Source organism: Triticum aestivum, chromosome 6D (genome assembly GCF_018294505.1).
Source record: "Triticum aestivum cultivar Chinese Spring chromosome 6D, IWGSC CS RefSeq v2.1, whole genome shotgun sequence".
NCBI lineage: Eukaryota > Viridiplantae > Streptophyta > Magnoliopsida > Poales > Poaceae > Triticum > Triticum aestivum.
This window is the reverse complement of record NC_057811.1, coordinates 53,056,864-53,068,470: the sequence shown is the minus strand read 5'-3', so window position 1 is coordinate 53,068,470 and position 11,607 is coordinate 53,056,864. Positions and strand designations below refer to the sequence as shown.

At 55.2% G+C, this 11,607-nt stretch overlaps 1 pseudogene; it reads right to left on the bottom strand.

The window, feature by feature from the left end:
• Positions 1-7,729: 7,729 nt before the first annotated feature.
• On the bottom strand, positions 7,730-8,719 carry LOC123142874 (BTB/POZ and MATH domain-containing protein 2-like; annotated as a pseudogene).
• Between the last annotated feature and the right edge of the window lie 2,888 nt (positions 8,720-11,607).

Sequence of the window (11,607 nt, the reverse complement as noted above, 5' to 3'; positions counted from 1 at the left end):
CGTTGTCATCTACCTCAGGGGCGAAGGCGCTGGTGTCGGTGTAGTCGGCGATCGCCGAAGCCCGCCGGATGATAGCCGGCCGCGCCGGCTCCAGCTCCATGTCGGCCTGCTGCCGCCAGGTAGCCAGCTGGTCCAGACTCAGGCCGGGATACTAGGCCTTGACGAACTCCAGCGCCCGCCTGGCGCCGGACCGAGCCGCCGAAGCCTTCCAGGCTTCAAAGCGGCCGACCGCCACCTCCAGCCAGTCGGCAGTCCGACTGGGGGTGCGGGGAACCACTTCGCCAGGCCAGAGGGCGGCCAGCACCTGCGCCCCGGCACGTTGAAGACGGCGGAGCGGTCGATGAGCTGGCTGGAGGCGGGCCTGGATTGCCAAGAGCTACTCCTCCAGCGACCGGCTAGCGTTTGGCGCAATCTCAGCGCCAGCCTGCCTCCGTGCCTCGCGGCGAGCCTCGATGATCTGGTTGGCGGCGGTAGAGTAGCCAGGGAAGTACTCTGCGCAAAAAGAAAGAGAAAAAGGAGAAAACACCAAGTCAGAAAACAAGCCAAAAGCGGCAGGCGGCAAGAAAGGACGAAGAAGCAGGCGGCTTACCGTCAACCAAATCTTCGATCTGGCCATAGTCATTGATCAGCGTCTGCTTTGCTTCGGCCCAGCCAGCCGCCTGTGTCTCATACTCGGCCTGGAGGGCGGCTTCGCTGTCCTGCACCGCCTTCAGAGCCGCCTTGTGGCTCTCTTCCTGGTCGGCCAACCTCTTGGCCAGGCGGTCACGTTCCTGCACCATGGCGGCAAACTCGGCCTCCTTGGCACGAAGGGCAGCCTGAGACTCTCCCAGCTGTGCTCTCAGGCTGGCATTGGCCGCTGCAAGGACGTCAGAAAAAGAAGAAGCAATAAGAGGAAGTCGTCAAGGAAGATCCGACCCGACTGCTCAGCAGTCGGCCCGAATCTCGGGGACTACACCCAGTGGGTGCGCTGACGCGCCCCCACGTGAGATAAAGGACGAAGCACTTACCCCGGCTCTCAGTTAGGTCGGCGGTCTTCCGGGTCAGCTCCCGAGCCTGGGAGTTGAAGGCAGCCGCGCGAAGATTGTGGTAGTCCTGCAAGACAGGCAGAAGAGCAAAGTAAGAGCAAGAATAGCAAAACTAGATCCACTAAAAAGTTCCAAGCCGCCTGCTCAGCAGCCGACTCAGAACTCGGGGACTACACCCAGCGGGTGCGCTGACGCGCCCCCACGGAAGAAATCAAGGTCAAAAGAAGCAAGATAAGAAGACTAACCCGGATGGCCGTCCGCGTCGCAAGGAACTCGTGGTTGTACCGCCTCAGCGCCGTAGCCTGGGCTTGGAGCCGGGTCCGGACGTCCTGCGCGGCCACGTTCATCACGGTCGTCCCTCCGCCCGGCGTCCACCCCGAGGTGGCGCTGGCCGCCTCCACATCCCAGGCTGACGAGCTGGAGCCCGCGGCCGGCTGCGGCTCCGACGCAGCCTTCTGCGGCTCTGACGCGGCCTTCCCCGCGCGCCGACATGGCGGCGTCCGGACCGCCAGCTCAGTCCTCGCGGCCGGCTCGCCCCCCGCCGACTGCGCAGGCGGCAGATCAGGCCGGCCGCCTTGAGCCATCCCAGTCGGCGTGGTCGGTACCGCCGCCCTCTCCAGGATGACGACGTCGTCATCCCTCTCCAGCCCCGGCTGGTCACCGCCGGCTTCTCCTGGCGAGGGCTCCGGGGCCCCAGGCGCCGCGACGCGCAGTGGGGTGACCAGCAAGGCCCCCTCCGCCATCGCCGCAGCCGCAGCCTCTGCTTGGGCCTTGGCCGCGGCGGCAGCGCGCGCCTTCGCCGCCTCCTCCTCCTGCGCCGCCTTGGCGGCGGCCGCCCTCAACACCTCCGCCTCCCGCTCCTCTCGCACCTCCCGCGCGTTCCGCTCCGTCACCGCCTGAAGGTCGGCACGGGGGTCCACGCGGCGATTAGTGCTCCCGGATCCTCCCGGCGACCCAACGACGGAGGCAGCATCAGCCCGCTCGAGCGACAGTTGAGCTCTGGTTGTTTGGAGAAAAAGACAAAGATTCAGGAGGCCCCAGAGAAAAGAAAAAAGAGTACACGAAGGAGTATGTACTTACCCCGACACCGTCTGCGGTTGCTTCACCGCCTTGCGGAAGCGGGCCGCCTTCGCGGCCGCCTCCTCCTGCCTAGTCGCCGAGAAAAGAAAAAAGAGTACACGAAGGAGTATGTACTTACGCCGACACCGTCTGCGGTTGCTTCACCACCTTGCGGAAGCGGGCCGCCTTCGCGGCCACCTCCTCCCGCCTAGTCGCCGCTGCCCCGCCTCGGGGCTTCTTCGGCCGACTGCCGAACAAGCCTGGCGCGGCGCGACGCTTTTGCCCGCCGCCCCGAGCAGGCGGCCCGGTGGAGGAACCCGCGCCGTGGCTAGACGCCGGCTGGCGGCGCGGGACGACTTCAGCCTCGTCATCGTCTGGCCAGTCGTCGAAGCTGACTCCAAACCCGGAGCCGCCTGCCTCGCCGCCGGCTTGGCCACCGCCCGCCTCGGTGTTGTCGTCCATAGCAGCCGCCCCCAAGTCGGGGTCCTCCAGGTCGTGCTCTGTCCGGTCGGGGACGAATCGGCGCTCCGCGTCTGACCCGCCTGCAGGCCGAAGAAGAGGGCTCTGTCGAGACAAGCCGACTAGTCAGAGTCGGCCAAAAGGAACTCGGCAATAAAACTGAGAACAGAAAAAGGAGAAGAAGAGGACATACCGTGGGCGGCGGATGAGCTCGGCAATATGGCTCCTTGCCGAACTGCCACTCTGCGGAGAGTTTGCAGTTCGCAAGGTAGTTCACCATATGGGCCACCTCGTCGTGCGGCATGTCCTTGGTGCACATCCGACTCGGATCGAGCTGGCCGCTCATCTGACAGATCAGATGAGGGCGGCTCTGGAGCGGGAGCACCTGGCGCGTGACGAAGGCGGCCAGCAGGTCGGGCCCGACAAGCCCTCCGACTGGATCATCACCCGCAGTCGGGCGACAGCTGCGGCTCCAGCCGACGTCAGCGTCACGGCCCGATAGGACCACTAGGGCCGCCTGCCCGCCGGTGGGCCGGCTACGTAAGCCGGCAGATTGACGTAGTCGCCCTGCGGGGCGACGTTCTTCACGTAGAAGTATGACTTTTGCCATAGCTTCACCGACTGGATCAGCGTGATGACGGGGAAGGGGTTGTCGGCAGCCACCCTCCGCATCGCGATGAAGGCGCCACTCTGAGCCGGCACGCCTTGCATGCGCGTGCCCAGCTTGGACTGGAAGAACTCCCCCCAGAGCTCGAGGGTAGGGAGGACGCCGAGGTAGCCTTCGCACAAGGTGACGAAGGCGGACAGCAGCACCACCGTGTTCGGGGTGAGGTGGTGCGGCTGGAGTTGGTAGAACTCGAGGAAAGAGTGGAAGAAGGCGCTCACGGGCAGGCCGATGCCGCGCAAGAAATGCGAGCGGAAGACTACCCGCTCGCCTTCCTGCGGCTCCGGCGTAATCTCCTTTGCCGGCGCGAGACGGACCTCCACCTTGTCCGCGTCGGGCAGCCGCCGCGTCTTGCGGAGGAATTCGACGTGATCCTCATGGACGTTGGAGCCGTCCCAATCCCCGCCGTACTGCATCGTGGCGTGGGGCTGGCGAGATCGAACGCGGCGGCGGAGGATCGAGTGGTGGAACAGCGCGGCGGCGAGGCGCTGTTGAAAGAAAGGGCAGGAGGAAGAAGATGGTGGAAAGAGGAGGGGCGTGCGAGAGCCTGCCGCTCTCCCCCTCCCCCCACTTATAGCTTCGCACGGTGAAGCCGGGGAGGCAGGGCGTGGGGTGAGACGTGGGATTAACTGCACCCACTCCCCCCACGCCTCATGATTATTACGCCCTAAAAACGTGCCGAAACCGCCGCAGGATGACGTGCGGGCGGCTTCGGGCCGCAGAGAATCCACGCCTGGGCCCGGGCGTAGGCGTGGCGGGCCCCCGACCTGCGGCGACGTCCCGTCGCGCGCGTGGGCTCGTAGGCTTTTTAGCCATGGGACGCCATGTGGTTCGCGGGCGGCAAGTGGCCGGCCCGCGGCCCGGAGCGCGCTCAGGGAGGCTCCCGTCCTCCGACTCCAATTTTTTTTCACCAAGACGGCGCACCCGACCAGAGTCGGCTCTCAGCTGCCAGCTCGTTAAGAGAGGAAGCTGACCGAGCTTCTCGACTCCCACCCAACCTCGAAGCTCAATCAGCTTCGGGGACTACTGTCGGAGTAAATGGCCACAGGTAGCCTAACCGACTACCCATGGTTCTTCAAAAATTATCAGGCCGATTGAGCCTTCAAGCGTTCGCAGCATTGGGCCGACTTCCCCTGGCCGACTACCCCAGGGGCCGACTCTCCAAAGGCGACCCGGCCTTGGTAACCTCCCCCAAGATAGTTGCGAGATGGCCGACTCCAGGAAGCCGGCGCCAAGAGGACCGACTTCCAAGAGCCAGCCATGAAGCGCGCCGACTCCACAAAGCCGGCCAAGACCGCACCCACCAGAACTACACCCACATAATGGTGACAAGACGGGGTGTGGCCACAGTGCGGCCCACTACCCCCGAAGCCTGAGGCAGGCATGGCCACAGGACGCCGTACGGGCCGACCATCTCCCGTTCGGCTCGGCACTGTGGCCATGTTGACCTCAACGTCATCCACGACAGGCGCCAGTACGGCCCACGGGCGGCGGGCCCCTTTTGCCAGAGAGAGGCGCGAAGGCGGCCCGGCCACCCCCAGTCGGCCAAGGGCGTAGCCGGCCCCCAGAAGCCGGCTACTCCCTTCCCTCGAAGCATGTGCCACATTAAGGAGACAAGACGAGGTAAGGCTACAGTGAGAGCCCTCGAGGCGGCACACTGTAGCCACGCTTACCTCGACAAGGCCCTCGTCATCAGAGGCGAGGCTACAGTAAACAGCCACCGACAAAACCCCCGGGTGGTGGGGCCGGACTGTCGACCCAAAGGGCGGCAGCCGGCGGGACCCACCGGTCGGCGGGCCCCAACGGCCGGCAGAGAAACCGGCGAGCGCAGACGCTGACGACTGGGACCCGCGCCCAGCCGGATTACAATTGTACCCCCGGGAGGTAGGCCTATATAAACCCCCCGGGGCACCCATGCAAAGGGTTGGCTTCTTAGAGTTACACACACATCATATAGAGAGGGAAGTGAGAGCTAGCCTTGCTCTTCTTCTCCCTTGAACTCGACAGCTCTAGGAGCATTTGTAGCTACCCTTTCTGATCTAGTGATCATACGGAGACCCCGCAGAGCAGGACTAGGGGTGTTATCTCCACGGAGAGCCCCGAACCTGGGTAAGATTCGCCGGCGTGCATGTCTTCGCCTCATCCCGTTTCCAGGCACCGGCGACGTCTTACTGGCTCCCACCATGATAAGCCACCCGTTGGCATATGTCGCACCTACCATCCGACACACGGAGCCGGCCTCGGCCCTCCCTCGCCGCCCCGAGCAGCCGCAGGCGGCCGACAATGGCGCCGCCGGCCCCGGCCCTCCCTCGCCGCATCGAACAGCCGGAGGCGGCCGGCCCCGGCCCTCCCTTGCCGCCCCGAGCAGCCACAGGAGGCCCGCCATGGCGCCGCCGGCCCCGGCCCTCCCCTCGCCGCCCCGAGCAGTGGCAGGAGGCCCGCCATGGAACCGCCGGCCCCGGCCCTCCCTCGCCGTCCCGAGCATCCGCAGGTGGCCCGCCATGGCGCTGCTGGCCCCGGCCCTTCCCCAAAGCCCGAGCAGCAGCACGCGGCCGGCCATGGCACAGCCGGCCCCGGCCCTCCCCCTTCGCGCTGTGCAGCCTCACGCGGCGGGCCCTGCTCCCCGGCGCCGCCGGCCTCGACCCCTTCCCCCCTTTGCCCCGGCCATCGTCGCCCCGAGCAGCTGCACGCCGCCGTCCCCGTCCCTCGGCGCCGCAACCTTTTCCATCTCCCTCCAAGAATGCAATTGCCCCGACCACCGCACTTAATTTGTGGCTGTTAGTAATTGTTATTAATTGCTAGGTGTGTGTAACTGCAAAAATTTGATGCTCACTGCCTATTCGTGTAGTTGCATTGATGTTTCACGGGCTCCACATTTTGTTTCTAATTTTTCTACATTGTGCCACGAATTTATGTTTGAAAAGTGGGTCAGTTGTGCAAAACTACGGCTGTGATGGGTTTGCTAGCGCTGGTGCTTTAGTTTTTTTAATCATGAAAAAGCAATTTGCCGTCTGTGATGATTCCGGATGATGGCAAACATGGAGTTTGGCTGACAGCAGAGACGCTGTTCTTTGCCGTCTGTTATTTGTTTTACTAACGGCAAAATCTCTTTGCCGTCTGCCCGATAAAAAGCAGACGGCAAAGTACTATTTGCCGACTTTGGGTTTGCCGACTACGTTTGCCGTCAGCAGCTGACGGCAAAATCTTTGCCGTCTGTATTCCTGCCTTTGCCGTTTGTCCTTGCCTGACGGCAAACTTACTGATTCCTGTAGTGTGTGGCGAGTTTTTGCCAAGTCAGCTCCTTACAATCAGTCCCCACCTTTTAAGAAGGTGCTCAAATGGACCAAATCGGCTGATCAGTGTTTTCTGCAAATGAATTTACGCCACACACAGTGAATTTTGCAAAAAAACAAGCTAAGGGACCAGTTAGTTTTTTTTGAAAACGTTTCAACGTCGGAGACAATCGTCCCCACTGCTAGCACCTGTAACATGTTAACCATCTATGTTCCCCCTCTATCTTAATAGAGAAGATATGCAATGCTCTTGCATGTTCTTGAAAAAAAAATCTTGTTGTGATTATTTGGTATCACTGCTTTGGTAGTATATAGGAGATTTTTCTTGGGATATTCGTAACATCATGCCTCAATCGGTCAAAGGAAGGAGCATATGTACCAAACGCAAGCAGGTTATCCATGGATGCACCCAAGGCAAACTTTTTCGGCTCCATTTTTTTGTGGGTAATTTTTGCATGCATGATCAAATGAAAGTAGGATAAGCACGTAATCCCTCTGTTTTTATTTAATTCGCATTGGTCAAACTTTCTAAATTTTGATCAAGTTTACAGAAAAGAAAATTTACATCCACAATATCAAGTCAATACCATTTAGAATCATCATTCAATATATTTTCATACCATATATATTTTTTATTGTAAAAGTTTAGATTGTTTACAATTAACTTGGTCCAATTTTATAAAGTTCACTTAGCTCAAAGCTAATATGCGGAGTAAATAGAAATAGAGGGAGTAGAAAATATATTAGGTTGCTGCATTTCAATATTCAATACAAATTCAGAACAGTAGTGGTGGTAGTAGCTATTGGATGATCAACACAATACTGTGGCCCTCTTTTAATCTAGGCTTGGATACTACGGACGAACTATGAACTATAGGTTTATTGGAACTTCAGAGATTCAGCAACGCAAACTTGGATAGAAGCTCATTGACAATGATGTCTGACTCCATGTCTGCACATAAGAAATCGGCCAACTTCTCTTCACAGACCGATTTGAGCTTTTCGAGATCATATCTTTCCGTAGCTTCAGACTAGCCACAATGGGTAGTAACATAGAGTAATAACATGCATATGTTACTACTCTATGTTACTACCTCCACAATGGGTAGTAACATAGAGGTAGTAACATGCAAAGCTTCATTTATTAGGTTATAGACTCATATCGCATTGGGACATGTGATGTTACAGTAACTAGCTAAGTTACTACAACTACCTCTCTCCTCATTAACTCATTGCCACGTAAGCAAATTTGCTGAGTTGGACTCGATGTTACTGCTGAAGTTACTCCCACTGTGGCTAGTCTCAAGGAACTCCAGCAGTCGGGTTGCATATGTTTCAACGTCATCATCATCTGCTTCCATGAAGTCAGGTACTGCATCGGTGTAGATGAAGGTAAGTAAGCCCCTAAAGACGTCTGCTTTGATGCCACTTATCTTGACAACACTCGATTCATTCATGGCACTAGAGAGTTGTGCCCTGAATACGGTCGATCGGGCCACAAGCAGGCACCGATGCGCAGCAAATTCCTCGCCGCCAACCTCAAACGTAATGTCAGCACACTCCTAGCTCAGGAGGAGATTGGCAAGGTGGCTTTGCAAGTCAGGCGTTGGCAATTTTGTGAACGGACGGGCGTCGGAGCAGGCGCTCTGCCCCTTGGTGTTCGCGCCCGGCTTGCACACAACAAGGTCACACCGGAGGATGAAGCTGTCGTCCTTGAGATGTCTTGATCTTTCAAAATCTTCCATTTTCATGAATTCATACTGGCCATCAAGACGTTCATCCAAATAAACTGGTTGGCTTTGGCGGATGTGCTTTGGCACCCGCAACTTGGGCTGGTCAATGAAACTGAAAACATACTGAACGTTAACGCTTGGCTCGATATCGTCGTCAAGGGTAAGGACAAGCGATATATATTCTTCATCTTCAAAACCATTTGGGTGGTAGTGAATGGTCCAGCGACGGCCTCCAACAATAAAAGGATGAGACTCGATCCACTCGTCCTTGGGAGTTTTCTCCTTGGTGCGCGAGTAGCCTTGGACAACGAGCAAGTGGTACCCGCTGTCCGTGCCGGCGTCGACGACCGATTCAGTGGCGGCGCACAATTTGCCGTCGGCGATGAGAGATGCGCCATCGAAAGCCATGCCCGACATAGCTCGAATAGTAGAGCTGCGAGAAACATTAATAGGATATATGAGATGTGGTGCAACATTGGTTGACATCGTGTGGAAAGAACGATGAGCGAAATCTACATGTACTTACTGATCGAACGAGGGAGGATTTGTTGACCACTAGCACACGCGCAAGGCAAATTTTTGCCTAGGGCACTTGGCCCTCAATTTATTTCTGTCAAGCAAATTCACGGTGCAATCTCACGCCATACAGTGCATGTATATATAGACGCTCGGACAGGGCCGGCCCTGAAGTTTCGGAGGCCCTAGGGCGAACTCAATAAATGGGCCCAGTGGTCGAAGTGTTTTCGTTTTAGATTCCATACATTGATATAAAAAAATATTTTAAAGCCATAATAAGCAATGATAAAAAATTCAGGTGGATAATATTTGGTAACAATGTTGTACTTTTATGTTCTAGATCAAATATATATCAATAAGTTACATAGCACAATAAAAAACAAATGCCTTTAATAATCATGAGAAATGACTCCCTGCATTTTTTTATTCAAAAATCATCAATGATAGTGTCAAGATTAATGATAGTTAATTTATCTGCTCCTTTACTGTGTTTCTTCTCACAACTAGACAAGTATATTTCAGGCAACATGTTTGCCAAAAAAAGGATCGAGGGCGTTGCTGGAGACTGGATTAAATTAGCAGCAACAATCTCCAGCTATATATATATAAAGGCCAACAAATGTTGTTTTTACAGGAATAAAAAATACTCCAGTTTGAGTTTGAGGACTAAAATAATTCACACAAAAAATACCTCGGTTGGTCTGCCTTCCTTGCCCTACTGTGCTAGAAGCCGGCAGCCAGTGCGATGGAGTAACTCGGTGCTGATCTGCTCCATTCTCCAGCAAAAGCAAAGACAAAGTAATCACCATGGGGCCTTGCGGTTTTGATCACACATGCGTACGTATATAGTAGGTCGCTAGATTGGATCGAAGAAATTGAAGAGCCGACCAAACAAACCGCCACGGCGCCGCGCAATCAAGTCTTTTTTTAGGATCCGGCGCCGCGCAATCACGTGAGTTGCGTATTAGGCTTTTGGGCTTCTCCTAGACATATCATATACGGGCCTCGTCGGCCTTTTTGTTTCGCATCAATATTGGGCCTACGTTATATGGTTGTATCCTTTTATATGTGCTGGTGTCGGGGCCCCTAGTTTGGCTGGGCCCCGGGCCGTCGCCCCTGCTGCCCTGGCCCAGGGCCGGCCCTGCGCTCGGAGCCCTGGGTAGCAATCGTAGCCGGACACTTACCAAAATAGACTAGGACTCGATTACAAAACCAACACGGCCGGACTACTTCCTAATCTAGCATAACTTTTCTAATCTGATCATCTGGCAAAGACCGATCACGTCAAGACCTATATACAGACTCCTACACGTGCACCTAATCAGGCCATGATGCCATGATCAGCATGAGCTGACTTGACTCCCAAGAAAGAGAAACAGACCAAGGCTAAACTGATGAGAATTAAAATAAAACAACAGTTGGGTTAATTAACAACTTAACATAGGCATGGGGCATGTGAATTTGGAGAGCGGCACGTATAAATCTGACACCAAATAGTACATCCGAAGAAGATGAATGTACTCTGAAAGAAGTGCATTTTTTTAATGTACTCTGAACGGCACTCCTCCTGAGTCCTGACACCACATGAGGAACATAGTGGAGTGGCCAACACGGCCCGTGAACACATGACACTGATTACCTACTTAGAATGAGCTGAGTGTCTCGCTTTGTAGTTGGCTTCCATAGAGTATTGTAAATAATCACTAGTAGAAAAAGAGGCTTCCATACGCCCCCATTAGTCTCTAAAATAATCGAACCGCGACAAAAGGGGTCTTTAGTCGCGGTTCGGGAGGAGACCCGCGACCAACTATCTGGGCCCAGCGCGCTCGGTCGACAGCTGGCGGACGGGAGGGGCTTTAGTCCCGGTTGGCCTGGCCAACCGGGACTAAAGGTCCTCAGGCTGGCCCAAAGGCCTTTAGTCGTGGTTGGCCAGGCCAACCGGGACTAAAGGCCCATCCCTATATATAGGACTCAGCTCACTTCACTTAGCCACAATTCAGAAGGGGGTGGTGGGTTTGCTTTTGGTTCCTCCTATGCACACAAGGTGTTCGATGAAATGCCTGAGAGCATGAAACAAACATGATATGAAGTGTCCGAGCCACACTTGAGCTTTCTCATTTATTTTTCCTCCGCGATCGCGGTTAGCAACTTGAACCTTTCATGTGTCATTGATAAAATATGCATGTGTGTAGTTCATTGTTTAATTTGTATTATTTCTAGCTAGTTAGTTTAACAAATGCATGATGGTTAATTATATACTTTAGATAATAATAATGCGGATGAATCGACAATGGATGTACGGTCCCCGACTCTCCGGCGAGTTCACTACGGGTTTGAAAGATTTCCTCGCAGTGGCAAATGCGAACAAGCAGCAAGGTTTTATTATCTGTCCATGTGTTGTCTGTAAGAATCAGAAGGGTTACTCCTCCTCAAGAGACGTTCACATGCACCTGCTTCGGCACGGTTTCATGCGAAGCTATAATTGTTGGACCAAGCATGGAGAAAGAGGGGTTAGAATGGAAGAAGATGAAGAAGGGGATGATATCGATGACAACTATCATGATCATTTCGTTGATACTTTCATGGAGGATGATGCTGAAGGTGGGGAAGGGTTAGGTGAAGGTGAAGAAGAGGCACATGATGAGCCCGCTGATGATCTTGATCGGACCATTGCTGATGCACGGAGACGCTGCGAAACTGACAAGGAGAGGGAGAATTTGGATCGCATGTTAGAGGATCACAAAAAGTCGTTGTATCCAGAATGCGATAATAGTCTGAAAAAGCTGGGCTGCACACTGGATTTGCTAAAATGGAAGGCACAGGAAGGTGTAGCTGACTCATCATTTGAAAATTTGCTG